Below are 18,580 nucleotides of genomic sequence, written 5' to 3' on the forward strand. Positions count from 1 at the left end.
GCACCTTTGAAGGACAGTTGCACAAGTGATAAACATCACTTTTGTGACTATATATTTTCACACCTCCTTTAGTAAATTCGTTTTCCTCAAGTATAAGAACCTTATTTAATCAGTTGTTCTTCAAAATCACAAGAGAAAAACTTGGTCTTTTTGGCTGGAATTCGAGACACACACTTCTCTTTGGTAAGTGATAAAATTTGTTTCTGAGCTGGGTAGTGTTTGGTAATTTATGCATATCGCGTTCTCTATAAATTCGTTTACAATGAATAAATATGATTTGGAAAGCTAATTCATATACCTACAACTCTTATGTTTATGTAAAACTCTAATTTAGATTTTATAGATTCGGAATATGGGACGCAACATAGGGGAAGTTCTGTCCAGATTTCGAAATTTGAAATCCTGTATGATCAACTGTTAGTGTTTTGAATATATATTTTTGTACAAAATATATTTTGCAGTGATTTTTGTTTATTTGCAACATTTAGAGATGTACCTAAATCTTTCATGAAGGATAAAATGTTCAGTTTTGCGTTTTACCTTTACAAATTTAAGTTGCGACTTGAGGTACCAGGATGGAAAGATTCATTGTTCTGGGAGCATAGTTGTATTAATATATGCTAGGCTTACTTGTGATGATGATCCTGTTTTACGTCAACATTATTGAGATAATAGAAGTTAAAGAAGTTATTTAATTATATTTTTAAGGCTATATATACTTGTGTACAAGTTGAGAACCTTGATACGTTGTTCGGGCTACGGTTTGAATTCTTGAAGTTTTGTTGGATTGTTTCTATGCTAAATCCCGAGGTTTGGGTATAAACTTGTACTTGTACTCTTGTTATCTGCTTCTATATTTGAAGGGTTATCTCTATACGTTGGTTACTTCTTGTCACATTGTATTGTCGTATTGATATTCTCTGAGACTTTCAAGACACTTGTGTTACTCGCTCACTTGTACGGATTGGTTGATCACTTGGCATTCTTGTTGGGACTTTGTTCTTCCTGTGGCTGTGACTTTGTCACTATTGGCATGCCTATTGATTCAGATTATTTGCCATCTTGACTCTGGATTTTTGGTTCGTCTTAAGTATGGATGTTGTCCATTTTAAGTATGAACTAGGAAGCCATTTTTAATATGGTTCTTGATTCTATTGATTATTGGGCTTTGACCCTTCTTGATACAGGAGTTCGGTCCTTCTTGATATAGGGCTTTGGTCCTTCTTGATATTTGGTTATGCTGGGTGTGACGGTATGATGTATATATTGGGCGAGCTTTGGTATTGGATCTCTTGGGAAATGGTGCTATGAGCGTTCTGGACACTTGGATCTTTAAATATAGAACTTGATACCCTTAATATATTGTTTACTTGATTTATTTATTATGTTTCAATTGTGTTGTCCCTGACTTTTGAAAGGTAACTTGGTGAATTTAGCAGTTCCACGCATATATTTTTTACACTACTAAGCTTTATGCTTAGCGATTGTTGTTTCTATCGTAGGGAATGTTCGAGGGGATACTTGAAGCTGGCCATTGGAGGCGGAGTTTTTGCGAGCTTTATGGGAAGATCACATTTGCATACAGGCATCTATAGTTTGCATAAACCTTGGGACTTATACATGACCTATGTGTTGTATATTTACATGAAATTTTGAAGACTAATTTGATCAGGTCACCATGGGTTGTGATATAAGTATGGCTATATGTTTTTGTTCTTTTGGGGTGTGTAAGCCCAAGTCTTGTAATATATTAAATTTACCACTTGTTTTGAATGGTTGTGTGAAGCATGGACCACCTAATTTTGTTACTCGGAAGTGGTAATATTATTTTTGTATCATTTTTGCAGTGTGAGGATAATATATGCATAAAAATCTCGTGAGTTATTGGCTTATATTATTTTGGAAGGGTTTTTCAACCATAAGTTAAAATTCTGCGCAATATCAATTTGACATCAAATAAATATTTAAATGGACAGGATGCACATCCTTAACTATTTCTTTTTTTTCTTTATGAACCTAATCCCTCTACTAAATTATAATCAATATGGCCATAGTTAATCAATTTTAAATGTCACAAGTATTTAGTTAGATTTCTTGTTTAAGTGGTAGCATCCTTCTGAGTGGGTTGTTACATAAAACCTTGCACACTACCTTGATGGAATGTATGCGTCCACTATCAGTCAGGGACCAGGTCCCTTGTCTCAGAAAGAACAGTAACTAAAAATTGTACAGAAAATAAACAACTGAAAGTAAGATCTGCACAAGTGTTTTACGTGGAAACCTCCTTGCTCAAGGGAGTAAAACCACGACCTAGCCTGCCAAGACTTTTCAAACTGCTTTCACTAATCTTCTCCAAGCAAAAGTAAAAGCCAGTTTACAAAATGAGATTAGCATGCTAATCTCCACACTAAGCAATATCTCATATCACTTAGCTGAGCTAGAGCAGATACAACACTGCCCACTATACTAACTCTCACCGATCAATATAGATTTTTCTAAGCGGATACAACACCGTCCTCTAAACCACCTAACTCTAGACGATTTAGACTTTTAGAAACCGAAACAAGATCTGAATCCTTTATAGACTAGGAACAGATTTACAATATACGCACGAAAGTATAACTCCTAAGACACAGTCGGATGCTTGCAGCTTGATCAGGTTCTAGTTGTGCTTGCTGGAGAATACTTCACCAAAATGGTCTTTGCTTGTATACTTGAGAAGTTTCAAGATGCAAAAACCTATAAAATGATAGACAAAAAACTCAAACTCAACAAAGATGCTTCAGCCCTTTATCAGATCCTTTTGTTGAGTGTGAGTATTGTTCTACCTTGAAGATGCCTTTTTCCTTTTAAGCTTCTGAGTTTTTGTTTGCCAAAATCTTGAGTGTGTGTTTTGTGTTAAGATATTATATCAAAAAGAACATAAACTCCTTGGGACCGCCCATAGGCTAAGAGTCTGCCTCTCTGGAAGGACGTGCACCTACCACATCAGAAGTGGCAACTTTTCTGACAGCTGTCGTGTCGTCCTTTCACATCGCAGTCTTGCAGGGACCAGGTCCCTTGCAAACTTCTCTTAGTAAGTTCTTGTGAATACGTGCTGGTTCTCTCCTTTTGAATGAATGAATTAGTTTGTTATTTTTCCTTGGATATATTTAGACATGAAAAGTTATTATCCAATGAACAAGCAACCTCGTCGCTTCTTAATTGTGGAGTACTCTGCAGCTTCACCAACTTTCTAACGCAGACAGCTTTCCAGCTGTACAACACTTTAACCACTGGACGAGTATTCATACTCTGCAGAGGACCAGGTCCCTGCACTTGTGAGGAGATCATCAAAACATCTAGGAACATAAGCACTTATCAATTTCCCCTTTTTTGATGATGACAAACAACGTGCATAACTCCTCACGTGAGTGAACAAACATTCATTCAATAAAACTGGTATTCCCCCTAAATCAGTTCCCCCTTTGTATGTTCCCCCTTAGTTCAATGCCCCTAATTCCACAGCCAACCTTCATAACAAAACTTCCCCCTTTTGTTATCATTGAAAAGGTGAAGCAGTAAACATATTCAAGTTAAATGCAAGGGAATAAAGAATTCAGGGCCTTCGGCCACACAGAACATGTGTATGTAAGCATAAAGAGAATGTTAAACCACACATGAACAAGGCAGAAACATAAATAGCATTAGATCACAAATATTGACCACTGTAATCAGTCAAAACAACAGAAAGCCAGAAGAGTTTTAATCAGGATTGAAGAACAAAAAGGGAAACTAAGGAAACAAGACACTTTTAGGACGAAAGGGGAAGGGGAGTGATGATGCGCCTAAACAGAGACAGAGGCTCATTTGCATCCTCATGAGAGCCTTAACTTCCTCACTGAATGAGGCATTTGTCTTTAGCAGCATTGTATTCTCATCCCTCAACTTTTACAACACCTGCTCATTTCCATCACTGGTACCAGGTCCCCTCGAAACCGCCTTCTGTAATTTAGACCTCGGTGAAGTGATTTAAATCTCCTTGTTATTCAGAAGCTCAGTGAGATCAATCACTTCCCATTTAAGAGCAGTCTGCTACTCTAGAACATCTGCCACTTGAGATTTGCCCTTAGCTTTTCCTTCAACACACTCACATTCCAGCATAATGGCAGGGAGGTTGATCTCTTCAAGTTCATCAAGTTTCTCCATGAGAGAAAGATCATTAGCAGATGCCACTGTTCTCTTTTCAGTTCTGGGCACTAACACCTTGTTGTTGAACTAAAAGAGCAACTGATATTCCCCTTTGAGAAACCTTTTGGTAACCCTGCATTCTTGACATCTCCACATTTTGTGGCAAGTTTTGTGAAGTCACTGGATGGTTTACAACCTTCGATCATTTGAATTCCTTCCATAGGAACCCTAAAATGATCCCTAATATTTCTTCATCCAGACATGTTCCAACATTCCTGACAGTAGTCGCGATTCCACCATTTTCCAGAAGTTCCATTTTGTAGATAAATTCACGCACCTCAGGTTCGTGCAAGTACTGAACTGGTGGCTCAAAGAGATGGTTCCAACCTTGAATGGAGACAACAAAAAGATTTGACATGCCAATTTTGGTTAGAATGTCAGGGTCAAAGACTCTGCCATTCAAAACCTTTTGGTTTAAAACCGAAAAGACATCTGAAACTAACGCGATGAATAGGCGATAGACATGTGGCAGTGATGTTTACATATAGAAAGTGTAACATAAGTGATACTAACCTCATGAGGACCAGGTCCCCTTTTCAGTTTGCGACCTTGTCTGTATGGTTAGATCTTCCCGTCAGCTAAATACACCATGAGTGTATACCTGCATTTAAGGTACCAAAAGTGAATTCTTAAGTGACAAACATTAAAACAAGTATAGATACATGCCCTCCGTAACATAACCAAAAAGAAGATTTTTGTGCAAACTTGTGAAGGAATCAGGTAATCTTGTGCAGCCCCAGTCTCATCCTGTTTTTAATGAAACATTCTTTACTCAAGGGATTTTTAAAGATATCAGCCAGCTGATCTTTAGTTTTGCAGAACTTCATTACCATGTTTTGCTTTTCAACATTGTCCCTCAGAAAATGATGCCTCACATCTATGTGTTTTGTCCTCTTGTGCTGGATAGGATTTTTGGCCATGTTCATGGCACTATTGTTATCACAAATGAGAGAAATAGTGTTTGTGAGTACACCAAAATCGACCAGCTGCTGCTTAATCCACAGGAGTTGTGCATAACATGATGCAACAGCCACATACTCTGCCTCTGCAGTAGATAATTGCCACGAAATTCTGCTTCTTGGTTCCCCATGAAATCAAAGCTGATCCTAGGAAATGTGCCATGCCTGATGTGCTTTTTCGATCAACCAGAAAACCTGCATAATCAGCATCAACATAACCTATAAGATCAAAAGAGTCACCAGTAGGGTAGAAGAAGACCAGGTCCTTAGTTCCCTTCAAGTATCTCAAGATATGTTTGGCTGCCTTCAAGTGAGACTCCTTTGGTGCTGCTTGAAACCTTGCACACATCCGTACGTTGAACAGTATGTCTGGCCTGCTTGCAGTGATGTATAAAAGTGATCATATGATTCCCCTATACATGGTTTGATTTACCTCCACACCATCTTCATCTATATCAAGTTTCACACTTGTGCTCATATGAGTATCCAACACATTTGCCTCAAGAAGATTAAATTTCTAGAGCAGCTCTTTGATATACTTCTCTTGGCATATTGAAATGCCTTGAGAGGTTTGTCTGATCTGCAAGCCTAGGAAGAAAGTGAGTTCTCCCTACATGCTCATTTCAAACTCACTGCTCATCAGATCAGTGAATTCCTTGCAAAGTAAATCTGTAGTGGCTCCAAAGATGATATCATCCACATAAACCTTCATAATAAACAACTCCTTTCCTCTGGATTTCAAAAATAGTGTATTATCAATTTTAACTCTTTTGAACCCATTTGCAAGAAGGAATTTTGACAAGCGTTCATACCAAGCTCTAGGAGCTTGTTTCAACCCATACAGAGCCTTGTCTAACTTCAGCACATTATTTGGCAGTTCTGCATCTTCAAAGCCTGGGGGCTGTTTGACATACACTTCTTCCTTTAAATTCCCATTCAAGAAGGCACTCTTGACATCCATTTGAAAAGGCTTGAAATCCATGTGAGCAGCAAACACAATCAAGATTCTGATGGCTTTTATTCTAGCTACAGGAGTAAAGGTCTCATCATAATCAATCCCTTCTTCTTGTTTGTAGCCCTGTACTACCAGTCTTGACTTATTCTAGTAATGATCCCATGCTCATCAAGTTTGTTTCTGAAGACCCATCTGGTCCCAATAATGGTTCTGTCGAGTGGTCTGGGGACCATGTGCCACACTTTGCTTCTCTCAAACTGATGAAGCTCATCTTACATTGAAGTTACCCATTCTACATCCTTCAAAGCTTCTTTGATGTTCTATGGATGACATAAATGTTGAATAAGCAACTAGATTTCTTGTCCTGGATCTAGTTTTAATTCCAGAGTCAAGTGGAGAGATGAGATTGTCCAATGGATGTGAGAATTGATGTTTCCATTCGGACTTTCTGATCGACTCTTCTTAGATTTCAGCATCAGATTCAGCATCATCAACTTCATGATTTTAAGATGGAACCTTCTGGGTAGTATCAGAGGGACCAGGTACTCCTGTGAGATCTGCATCAATTTCTTTTGTGACCTGTTTGTTTCCAGGGTTTAGGCTGTCCTTGTCTTATCTTTCCTTGATCAGCTCCTCAATCTAATTGTCTCCTATGTGATCATTATTTTTCTTAGATTCATCAAATGTCACATGAATGTTTTCTTCCACACAAATAGTTCTTTTGTTGAACACTCTATATGCTTTGCTAGTGAAGGAGTATCCCACAAGCACACCTTCATCACTCATGGCATCAAACTTACCCCGATCACCCTTTCCATTATTTAGTACAAAACATTTGCACCCAAATGGCTTAAGGTGGGCAATTGAAGGCTTTGTGTTGTTCATTAATTCATAAGGAGTCTTCTTCAACATAGACCTGATAAGGCACTTATTTGTGACATAGCATGCTGTGGTGAAAGCTTCTGCCCAGAAGTTCATAGCAAGCCCCGAGTCAATTAGCATAGTTCCTGCAATATCAACCACTTCATTTTTCTGAGGAGTTCTTGGTGCAGAGAAGTTGTAATTGATTCCATTTTCAGCACAAAAACTTTCAAGATGATAGTTTTTAAACTCTGTGCCATGATCAGACCGGATACTAGCAATTTTGGAGTTGACCTTCAGTTGAATAGCTTTGGCAAAGGTGATCAGAATTCCAGAAGTCTCGTCTTTTTTTCTAGAAACATATTCCAAGTGTACCTAGAGAAATCATCAACAACTACAAGAATATACTTCTTACCTCCTCTGCTTTGAATTCCGACAGGTCCACATAGATCCATGTGGAGAAGCTTCAAAGGTATGGTTGAGCTCACTCCCATCTTAGCCTTGAAAGATGATCGTGTTAGTTTCCCTCTTGCACAGGCACCACAAACTTTATCATTTGAAAATTTCAGCTTTGGTAATCCGCGGACTAGGTCCCTCATCAGGTTTATCATCTACATCAACTTCCTTGAGATTGCTGAAGGATGGTCTGATCTGCTTCTCTTCAACACCATCGTCACAACCTTTGTCATCTCAACATTCTCACTTTGAGCACTAAGGCAAGTGAGACTTTTCTTCCATCACCAAATGAGACACCTCCACCTTGAAGTGCCTTGAGAGAGAAGAAGTTTTCAGTTTCCCAGTCACGTGTCTTGAGCATCGACAATTCACGAATCAATGCTGACTGCTGCTACTTCTTCTCACAAGAATACCATATCAATTGTTAGCCTTGGGAAACCACTTTAGTTGGAGTTCCCAGTAAGCAGATAAATGAGTGATAAGAGAATTCTTTGTCTAGTGAGGCAGATTTATTTTTTTAACGTAGGAACAGGAGCACGACCAAATCCCTTCTTCTGCTAGTTGTTCTGTTGACTATGTCTCTTCTTCTGCTTGTTGCTCTGTTGACCAGGTCCCTTCTTCTTCCTGTTCCTCTACTTAGAATATTTTGAGAGTTTATCTTGGGTCCTTTTCCAAGCTGGACAATCCTTTCTTCAAGTGACCATCGCGACCACAATGGAGACACGGCAAACTATCAGACATGGACACATCTTTGCCATGGAGATTGTAAGAAGGACTTTTTCTTGAATTCCCTAACCCCTTCCTATCATTTTGACCTTGACTGGTAAGCTTTGCAAGGAATTTTGAGGAGTTGGTCCACTTGAGAGATTTGTTCAGTTCTTCTTTGACACGGACCAGGTCCCTCTTTAACTGATTATTTCTCTCCAAGGCCATAGCAAGTTTTGTTTCAGCAATATTCAAACTGGTTTCTAGCTCGATTTGCAAGTTGCTGGCCTCCCCCTTACCGCTGCCACATTTCTCACTCAGCATCTTTAATTTTCCCTTAAGTTCTAGATTTTCAGCTTTTAGAACCATCAATTGTTCTTCCACAACAGACATTTGGTCAACCAAGGCTACTTTTTCTTCTCGAAGGATATCTAGGCTGTTGTTCATCAGATCATTTTCAGTTGTTAACTCAATGAAATGAGTCAATCAAAACAACGACTAGACTTCTCAACCTCTTAATACAGTAAACATGCAAGTTTTGTTTAAGATCAGAAAGGGTTACCTCTTCTTCATCTTTCTCATCATCAGATTTTTCCATAAAGGCTTCATCAGAGTGCTCAGAGTCATCTAAAACACTCGAGGAGTCTTCCCATGTAGTCATCTCCCTCTTTACCATCTGAAAAAAGTTTTCTCTTCTGCTACTGCTGGCACGGACCTGGTCCCCCTCTTGGTCTTTTACTTCCTTGTGATCAACTTCAAGCACATGACAGTCTCTCATGGTGTGACCTAGTTGATCGCGCTTGTAGCACATGCCACTAGAGCTTGTAGCGCTATCATGAGCTTCTTCCTTCATAGAACCTCTACGTTTACTCACAAGTTTTTGAAATTTTTGAGTGAGATAGTCCATGGTCTCATCTACTTCAAGGTTCTCACATTGTGACACCTTGGAGGCTAGTGATTCATACCTTTCTGCATCTCCCTTCTGATAAGCATCCCCAATCAGATCTGCCCTTGTTTCTTAGCTTCATCATAGGTAGTTCTCAGCAGATCTCAAATTTCTTTAGCTGATTCGAACGAAGAAATCAGATTATATACATTAGATCCGATTCCACACATTAAGAACTTCTTAGCCTTGTGATTTTTCTCAACTTTCCGTTTGTCAAATTCATTGTATTACTGTCGAGTTTTGACAACGACCCTTGTGACATCCCCATATTTTACTTCTATAGATGGCACATAGGGACCCTCACAAATAACATCCCACAGCTCACAGTCTTCAGCCATTATGAAGTCAAAGATGCAATGTTTCCACCACCGATAATACTGACCATTAAATAAAGGTGGCCTTGTTGAAGACCGACTTTCTTGCCATCTCAGTGGAGTAGCCATTCTTTCCATATGACTCTTTCTTGGTGTTAAACCAGCTAGAGAGCACCCGCTCTGATACCAATTGATGGAATGTATGCGTCCACTGTCAGTCAGGGACCAGCTGAAAGTAAGATCTGCAGAATTGTTTTACGTGGAAACCTCCTTGCTCAATGGAGTAAAACCACGACTTGTCCTGCCAGGACTTTTCAAACTGCTTTCACTAATTTTCTCCAAGCAAAAGTAAAAGCCAGTTTACAAATTGAGATTAGCCTGCTAATCTCCACACTAAGCAATATCTCATATCACTTAGCTGAGCTAGAGCATATACAACACTGCCCACTATACTAACCCTCACCGATCAATATAGATTTTTCTAAGCGGATACAACACCGCCCACTAAACCACTTAACTCTAGACGATTTAGACTTTTAGAAACCGAAACAAGATTTGAATCCTTTATAGACTAGGAACAGATTTACAATATACGCACGAAAGTATAACTCCTAAGACACAGTCGGATGCTTGCAGCTTGATCAGGTTCTAGTTGTGCTTGCTGGAGAATACTTCACCAAAATGGTCTTTGCTTGTATACTTGAGAAGTTTCAAGATGCAAAAACCTATAAAATGATAGACAAAAAACTCAAACTCAACAAAGATGCTTCAGCCCTTTATCAGATCCTTTTGTTGAGTGTGAGTATTGTTCTACCTTGAAGATGCCTTTTTCCTTTTAAGCTTCTGAGTTTTTGTTTGCCAAAATCTTGAGTTTGTGTTTTGTGTTAAGAGATTATATCAAAAAGAACATAAACTCCTTGGGACCGCCCATTGGCTGAGAGCCTACCTCTCTGGAAGGACGTGCACCTACCACATCAGAAGTGGCAGCTTTTTTGACAGCTGTCGTGTCGTCCTTTCACATCGCAGTCTTGCAAGGACCAGGTCCCTAGCAAACTTCTCTTAGTAAGTTCTTGAGAATACGTGTTGGCTCTCTCCTTTTGAATGAATGAATTAGTTTGTTATTTTTCCTTGGATATATTTAGACATGAAAAGTTATTATCCAATGAACAAGCAAACTCGTCGCTTCTGATTGGTGGAGTACTGTGCAACTTCACCAACTTTCTGACGCGGACAACTTTCCAGCTGTACAACACTTTGACCACTGGATGAGTATTCATACTCTGCAGAGGAACAAGTCCCGCACTTGTGAGGAGATCATCAAAACATCTAGGAACATAAGCACTTATCATACCTAAACTGAAGACAATGTCAAGTCTTCTTGTTGTCAGATATAGCAGTGATCCAATAATTCCTCTGTACATGGTTTAATTCACCAAGGCATCAGACTTATTTGCTCCCATCTTTGAGTTTGTACCCATGGGGTGTCAATAGGCTTGGAGTCAGCCATATGAAACTTCTTTAGCAACTCCTTTATGTACTTCTCTTGGCAGATTGAGATTTACTTGATCTTCAGTCCTAAGAAGAAGTTTAGTTCTCACATCATGCTTATCTCGAATTCATTCCCCATCAAGGTGGCAAACTCTTCACAAAGAACCTTGGAGGTGGCTCCAAAAATAATATCATCCACATACACCTGGATGATGAGCAATTCTTTGTCCCTTTTCTTCAGAAACAATGTGTTATCTATCTTTCCCCTTTTGAATTCATTCTTTAGGAGAAATCTAGATAGCCACTCATACCAACCCCTAGGAGCTAGTTTCAGTCCATACAGGGCCTTGTCAAGTTTAAACACATGATTTGGGTTGTCAGCATCTTCAAAGCCAGATGGCTGTTTTACATACATTTCTTCCTTCGAGTCACCATTAAGAAGATACTTTTGACATCCATTTGGAAGAGCTTGAATTCCATAAAGGCTGCAAAGGCAATAAGAATTCCAATGGCCGCTATTCTAGCGACAGGGGAAAATGTTTCGTCATAGTCGATGCCTTTCTCTTGATTATAGCCCTGAACAACTAGTCTTGACTTATTCCTGGTAATGACTCCATTTTCATCAAACTTGTTTCTGAACACCCACCCGGTCCCTATAATAGTTCTGTCAGCAGGTCTAGGGACCAAGTGCCACACTTTGCTTCACTCAAACTGATGGAGTTCCTCTTGCATGGAATTGACCCAATCAACATCTTTCAAGGCCTGCTTCACATTTTTTTGGCTCAATAGTTGATATGAATGCTGAAAATGCATTCCAGAATTCAATGGTGAAATGAGATTGTCAAGAAGATGAGACGAGTGATGCTTAATATCTTGTATTTCTTTATTTATTATTATTATTTGTTTGTTTATTATTGGTATTTTAGCCTTTCATTTGGTGTATTTGCAATCTATGATATGTTCTCTTTGACTCACTACATAATATTCTTCTTTTTGTCGTTTTAACCAGTTTCTTAATGTTGGTATTTCGAATATTTTTTCTATGCTTAGGTCTAATTCTTTTCCTTTTATTTGTTCAAATATACTATTATCAAATATTATTTTTTGTTCTAAAGATTCTTCATCTTGATGTTTTTCTTTAGTTATTATTTGTATATTTGTTTCAGTCATTTATATAGTATTCATTATCTGATTCTGTTACTGAATTATTTTCCATTTCATTTGTTTCGTTTTCTGATAATTCATATATACTATCATTGCTTTCTAATTCATAATCTATATACTCTATTGGTATATATTCTTCGTTGTCTACTAGTATTTCTGATATTTGTTTTTTCTTTGGATTTTTAGGTAATTTGTAATCTTTAGCCATGTGTCCTAATTTTCCACAATTATAACAAGTGCATTCCGTTAGTTTTTTCTTTGGTCTATATGGTCTTTTGGTTTTGTAGTTTTTTACGTAGTAGTTTCTCCTTGGTCTTTTGTACTTATATTTTGATATGTATTTTTTATAGTTTCTTTTTTTATTTTTATAACACCTATTCGTAGAACCAAATTGGGGTGTTGTTTTATTTTTGCAACATGCTAGGTTTTTTACTAATATCTTTTCCATTTTTATTTCTTATTTATGTTTTTCACACAGTTCTATAAACCATCGTTGTAGGAATTTCATTCTAGCTCCTAAAGTATCTGTTAATCCTGCTTCATTCCAACATTTTATTACTTTTGAATTAAAAGGTTCTGGTAATTTTATAAAATATAATTTTCTTATTTATTTACTTTCTTCTGTGCTATATGTTCCTTTATAATAGTATTCTCTAAATGCACATGTATATTCATCTATATAACACATATTACATATTGTTAATTTTGTCATAAGATTCCAAATTATGATTTTTTATTTATTTTGTTCTTCTACTTCTGTTGTCATACTACTAAATTCATTCCATATAGCTACTTTGTATTTATATAATATTTCCATAGTTGTAGTAGCTAATTCACCATCAAATTTTTCATTAGTTCTTAAAGTTTTCAAACTTTCCTCTGATAAATTTTGTAGCCATAATTTTACTATTCCTATAAGTGTTCTTTCTATATATCATGGTGTTTCTGTCATTCCTATTTTGTTATCTATTAATTGTTTAGATATATATCTCATCCATAATTGGATTGTTTTATTTTTATCTGCTACACAGTCTAAATCTAAAAAATTATGTTGTTCAGTTATTGGTTTAAGTGTCCATTTTTTATTCAATCTTTTATCCCAGATAGTTTTTTTTTATCATATGGTTCATAGTTTGCATTATAATATTTTAAATTTTTTGGGTTTTTTATTTCTGATGTACTAGGTTTTTCATCCATGTTTACGTCTCCTATATTTACTTCTAAATTCCTTGTATTATCCATGTTCGCTAAAAGTTCTGTATATGCTTCGCTTGTTTCTGAATGTTGTTCATCTAGATCATCGTCGTTTATTTCATCAATTCTTATTTCAGGTAGATTATCTTGGTTATTTTCTTCTTTTTCTTCTAGTTCTTCTTCTAATTGCAATTTTTCTTTAAATTTATTTATCTCATTTGCTAATTTTGTTTTTTGTTCTTTTTCTTTTTCTTTTTGTTTAGTTTCATACATCTCTTTTAATATTGCCAGCTCTTTTTCTAGTTCTATTATTTTAGTATTTTTTACTTCTTCTAATTGTTGTACTTCCTTTTTTGCTTGTTGTTTTATTTTTTCAATTTCCGTTAATCTATCTATTTCTTCATTTTCTTTTGTTATTCTTATCATAGTAATTAGACTATCTTCTAGTTTTACCGTTTCTTTTTCTAACATTAAACTTAGATTGTCACCTATTTTCTTATATCTTCTTCATAAATTAGAAAATATTGTCCTTATTTTTAATCCGTCATAGTTTTCATATGTTTTTTCATCTATCGCGTATTCTTCTTTATTCATTTATAAATTGTGTTGTAGTTTATATTCTAAGTTTTCTATTTGTATTTGTAGATATAAAATAGTTTTTCTTTGTGCTACTATAGATTTTTCACAAATTTCTGCAAATATATTACTGTTAAGTCTATTTTGTCTATGTCTCAATTCTTGTCTTTTTGCTATAATTATTTTAGTAAGTTTTTGTCTATATTCATTATTCTCGTTATTCATTGTATCTTTAAATATTGAATATATTTATATTCTATTTTAGATATATTATCTATTAATTGATCTAATTTGTCGTTATCAGTTTTTGTGATATTGAGTTGTTTATATTCTGGATATAGTTTATTTAATTTTCTTCTTATTTTTCTTGACTTTACACTAGTATGTTTCTTCCTATATTTCTCTTCATTCATAGCTCTGATACCAGAAGGTTTGCCTATTATGTTACATGTACATTCCTTTATATAGACAATTCTAATCCTATATTATTCTGTATAATAATGCGTCTATTGTACTCTTTATGACTTTTTTTTTACATATCTACTGTAAACTTTATCACTTTTTACATATTATTCTTTACATTAATGTTACTACTGCACACTTTACGACTTTCTTTACATAATAATGCACATGTGTCTATCTTCTTTTTGTCTTTTTGTCTTCTTCTTCTTATCTTCTTTGTCTTCTTCTTTTTATCTTATCTCTTTGTCTTCTACTTTATCTACGACTTTCTTTACATAATAATGCACATTTTACTTAGTGTCTATCTTCTTTTTATCTTTTTGTCTTCTTCTTCTTATCTTCTTTCGTCTTTATCTTATTTGATCATTCTAGCTGGACATCGGGAATCACATTATCTTCTCCATTACATTTTGAACATATATGGTCTGGTTTCGTCAGAACTGTTAACCAGATATTGTAAGCTAATTGGACATAAATATCCTGACCATATTGGTATCAGAGCTATGAATGAAGAGAAATATAAAAAGAAACATACCAGTGGAAAGTTAAGAAAAATAAGAAAAAAATTAAACAAATTATATCCAGAATATAAACAACCAATATCACAAAAACTGATAACGACAAATTAGATCAATTAATAGATAATATATCTAAAATAGAATATAAATATATTCAATATTTAAAGATACAATGAATAACGAGAATAACAAATATAGACTAAAACTTACTAAAATAATTATAGCAAAAAGACAAGAATTGAGACATAGGCAAAATGGACTTAACAGTAATATATTTGCAGGAATTTGTGAAAAATCTATAGTAGCACAAAGAAAAACTATTTTATATCTACAAATACAAATAGAAAACTTAGAATATAAACTACAACACAATTTATAAATGAATAAAGAAGAATACGCGATAGATGAAAAAACATATAAAAACTATGACGGATTAAAAATAAAGATAATATTTTCTAATTTATGAAGAAGATATAAGAAAATAAGTGACAATCTAAGTTTAATGTTAGAAAAAGAAACGGTAAAACTAGAAGATAGTCTAACTGCTATGATAAGAATAACAAAAGAAAATGAAGAGATAGATAGAAAAATGGAAATTGAAAAAATAAAACAACAAGCGAAAAAGGAAGTACAACAATTAGAAGAAGTAAAAAATACTAAAATAATAGAACTAGAAAAAGAGCTGGCAATATTGAAAGAAATGTATGAAACTAAACAAAAAGAAAAAGAACAAAAAACAAAATTAGCAAATGAGATAAATAAGTTTTAAAAAAATTGCAATTAGAAGAAGAACTAGAAGAAAAAGAAGAAAATAACCAAGATAATCTACCTGAAATAAGAATTGATGAAATAAACGACGATGATCTAGATGAACAACATTCAGAAACAAGCGAAACATATACAGAACTTTTAGCGAACATGGATAATACAAGGAATTTTAAAGTAAATACAGGAGACGTAGACATGGATGAAAAAACCTAGTACATCAGGAATAAAAAACCCAAAAACTTTAAAATATTATAATGCAAACTATGAACCATATGATAAAGAAAAAACTATATGGGATAAAAGATTGAATAAAAAATGGACACCTAAACCAATAAATGAACAACATAATTTTTTAGATTTAGACTGTGTATCAGATATAAATAAAACAATCCAATTATGGATGGAATATATATCAAAACAATTAATAGATAATAAAATAGGAATGACAGAAACACCAGGATATATAGAAAGAACACTTATAGGAACAGTAAAATTATGGCTACAAAATTTATCAGAGGAAAGTTTGAAAACTTTAAGAAGTAATAAAAAATTTGATGGTGAATTAGCTACTACAACTATGGAAACATTATATAAATACGAAGTAGCTATAAGAAATGAATTTAGTAGTATGACAACAGAAGTAGAAGAACAAAATAAATAAAAAATCATAAATTGGAATCTAATGACAAAACTAGCAATATGTAATATGTGTTATATAGATGAATATACATGTGCATTTAGAGAATACTATTATAAAGGAACATATAGCACAGAAGAAAGTAAAGAAATAAGAAAATTATATTTTACGAAATTACCAGAACCTTTTAATTCAAAAGTAATAAAAAGTTGGAATGAAGCAGGATTAACAGATACTTTAGGAGCTAGAATGAAATTCCTACAACAATGGTTTATAGAACTATGTGAAAAAACATAAAGAATAAATAAAAATGGAAAAGATATTAGTAAAAAACCTAGCATGTTGCAAAAATAAAACAGCACCCCAATTTGGTTCTACAAATAGGTATTATAAAAATAAAAAAAGAAACTATAAAAAATACAGATCAAAGTATAAGTACAAAAGACTAAGGAGAAACTACTACGTAAAAAACTACAAAACCAAAAGACCATATAGACCAAAGAAAAAACTAACGGAATGCACTTGTTATAATTGTGGAAAATTAGGACACATGGCTAAAGATTACAAATTACCTAAAAATCCAAAGAAAAAACAAATATCAGAAATACTAGTAGACAACGAAGAATATATACCAATAGAGTATATAGATTATGAATTAGAAAGCAATGATAGTATATATGAATTATCAGAAAATGAAACAAATGAAATGGAAAATAATTCAGTAACAGAATCAGATAATGAATACTATATAAATGACTGAAACAAATATACAAATAATAACTAAAGAAAAACATCAAGATGAAGAATCTTTAGAACAAAAAGTAATATTTGATAATAGTATATTTGAACAAATAAAAGGAAAAGAATTAGACATAAGCGTAGAAAAAATATTTGAAATACCAACAATAAGAAACTGGTTTAAACGACAAAAAGAAGAATATTATGTAGTGAGTCAAAGAGAACATATCATAGATTGCAAACACACCAAATGAAAGGCTAAAATACCAATAATAAACAAACGAATAATAAATAAAGAAATACAAGATATTAAGGCTAAAAATCCAATTAAATATGTACATTTAGGAGGAACAGAAATACTAATAAAAGCATGTTTTAGAGAAGGAATAGATACACCCATAGAAATATACTTAGCAGATGTTAGAATTATACAACCCATAGAAAAAAGTATAATAAGTGCATTAAAAGGTAACCTCATATACCAAAAATTTAAATTTATAATAAGTGTTAACTACTCAGTAGCAATAAATGACAGAAACATAGATAAATCACTAGTATTATATTTTTAGACCACGAACAAGCGGAAAGAATCCGAAAAGGGAAAATTCAAGCGCCTTAGGGGAATTCAAGCTTGATTTCGAGGTAGGTGATGGTTTAATTTCCTATTGTGTGATATATGCAAGTAGATTGCTTCATTGTATGCGTGCATGTATGTGAATAAATCTAATGAAATGATTATGTGTGAACAATACATGACATGCACCTGTTACTTGATTGTATGACTATGAGTACTATTTATTGTGAGTGTGATTGTGATTGTGGTTGTGCTGACTGAATCGGGTGTCACATTCCGACACATATATTAGATCGGGTGTCACGTTCCGACACATATATTGGATTGGGTATCACGTTCCGATACATATATTGGATTGGGTGTCACATTCTGACACATATATTGGATCGGGTTTGTTCTGACACATATATTGGATCGGGTGTCACGTTCCGACACACTAACAGTTTGGGTGTGGATTGCATGTGAGGACCATTGTGATTGTTATGTTATGTCTATTTGTCATTGATAATGAGAGACTGTATGTTGCTCTAAAGTGATGACTGAACTGTATTATGTATATGTATTCTTATTGTGTAGTAATTGCTTGTGTGTATTGTGCTTATGGGGATAGCCGCGTGATCGTACCAGTATATTGTGGTTGTGTACTGATACTGCACTTGCTCTTTCTTTGTCGAGTACAAGACATCTTCAAGCGGCTACTGACATACCTCATTTAGGAGATCACTGATCGAGATCGAATTCAAGGGTGAGCCAGTTCTTCTATGCTGCCATGGATTTTCTTGTGTTTAGTCCATTCTCTTTGGACTTAGACTAGTTCTTTAGATATTTGTTATGTTCTAGCTTTCGAGGTTGTACCACTTCTTCCTTAGACTTGTTGGTAGTTAGAGTTTTGGTACATTAACTGTCACGCCCCGAGCCTACACCCCGGACGTGGCTGGCACTTGAAAACCATTGCTGGCCCCAAACGAACCCTTGGCCTAACTTACCTACTCAACGGAAGACTTAATTCAATAAAGACAAGTCTATGTAATAAAC

The 18,580-nt window shown here is 34.8% G+C and overlaps 2 pseudogenes; one reads left to right on the plus strand and one right to left on the minus strand.

Moving 5' to 3' along the window:
* Positions 1-11,020: 11,020 nt before the first annotated feature.
* Positions 11,021-12,895, minus strand: LOC125808632 (uncharacterized; annotated as a pseudogene).
* Positions 12,896-16,194: 3,299 nt separating this feature from the next.
* LOC125808649 (uncharacterized) lies at positions 16,195-16,933 on the plus strand (annotated as a pseudogene).
* The last annotated feature ends 1,647 nt before the right edge of the window (positions 16,934-18,580 follow it).

This window comes from Solanum verrucosum, unplaced genomic scaffold (genome assembly GCF_900185275.1).
Source record: "Solanum verrucosum unplaced genomic scaffold, falcon-dt-bn FXZP01000251.1, whole genome shotgun sequence".
NCBI lineage: Eukaryota > Viridiplantae > Streptophyta > Magnoliopsida > Solanales > Solanaceae > Solanum > Solanum verrucosum.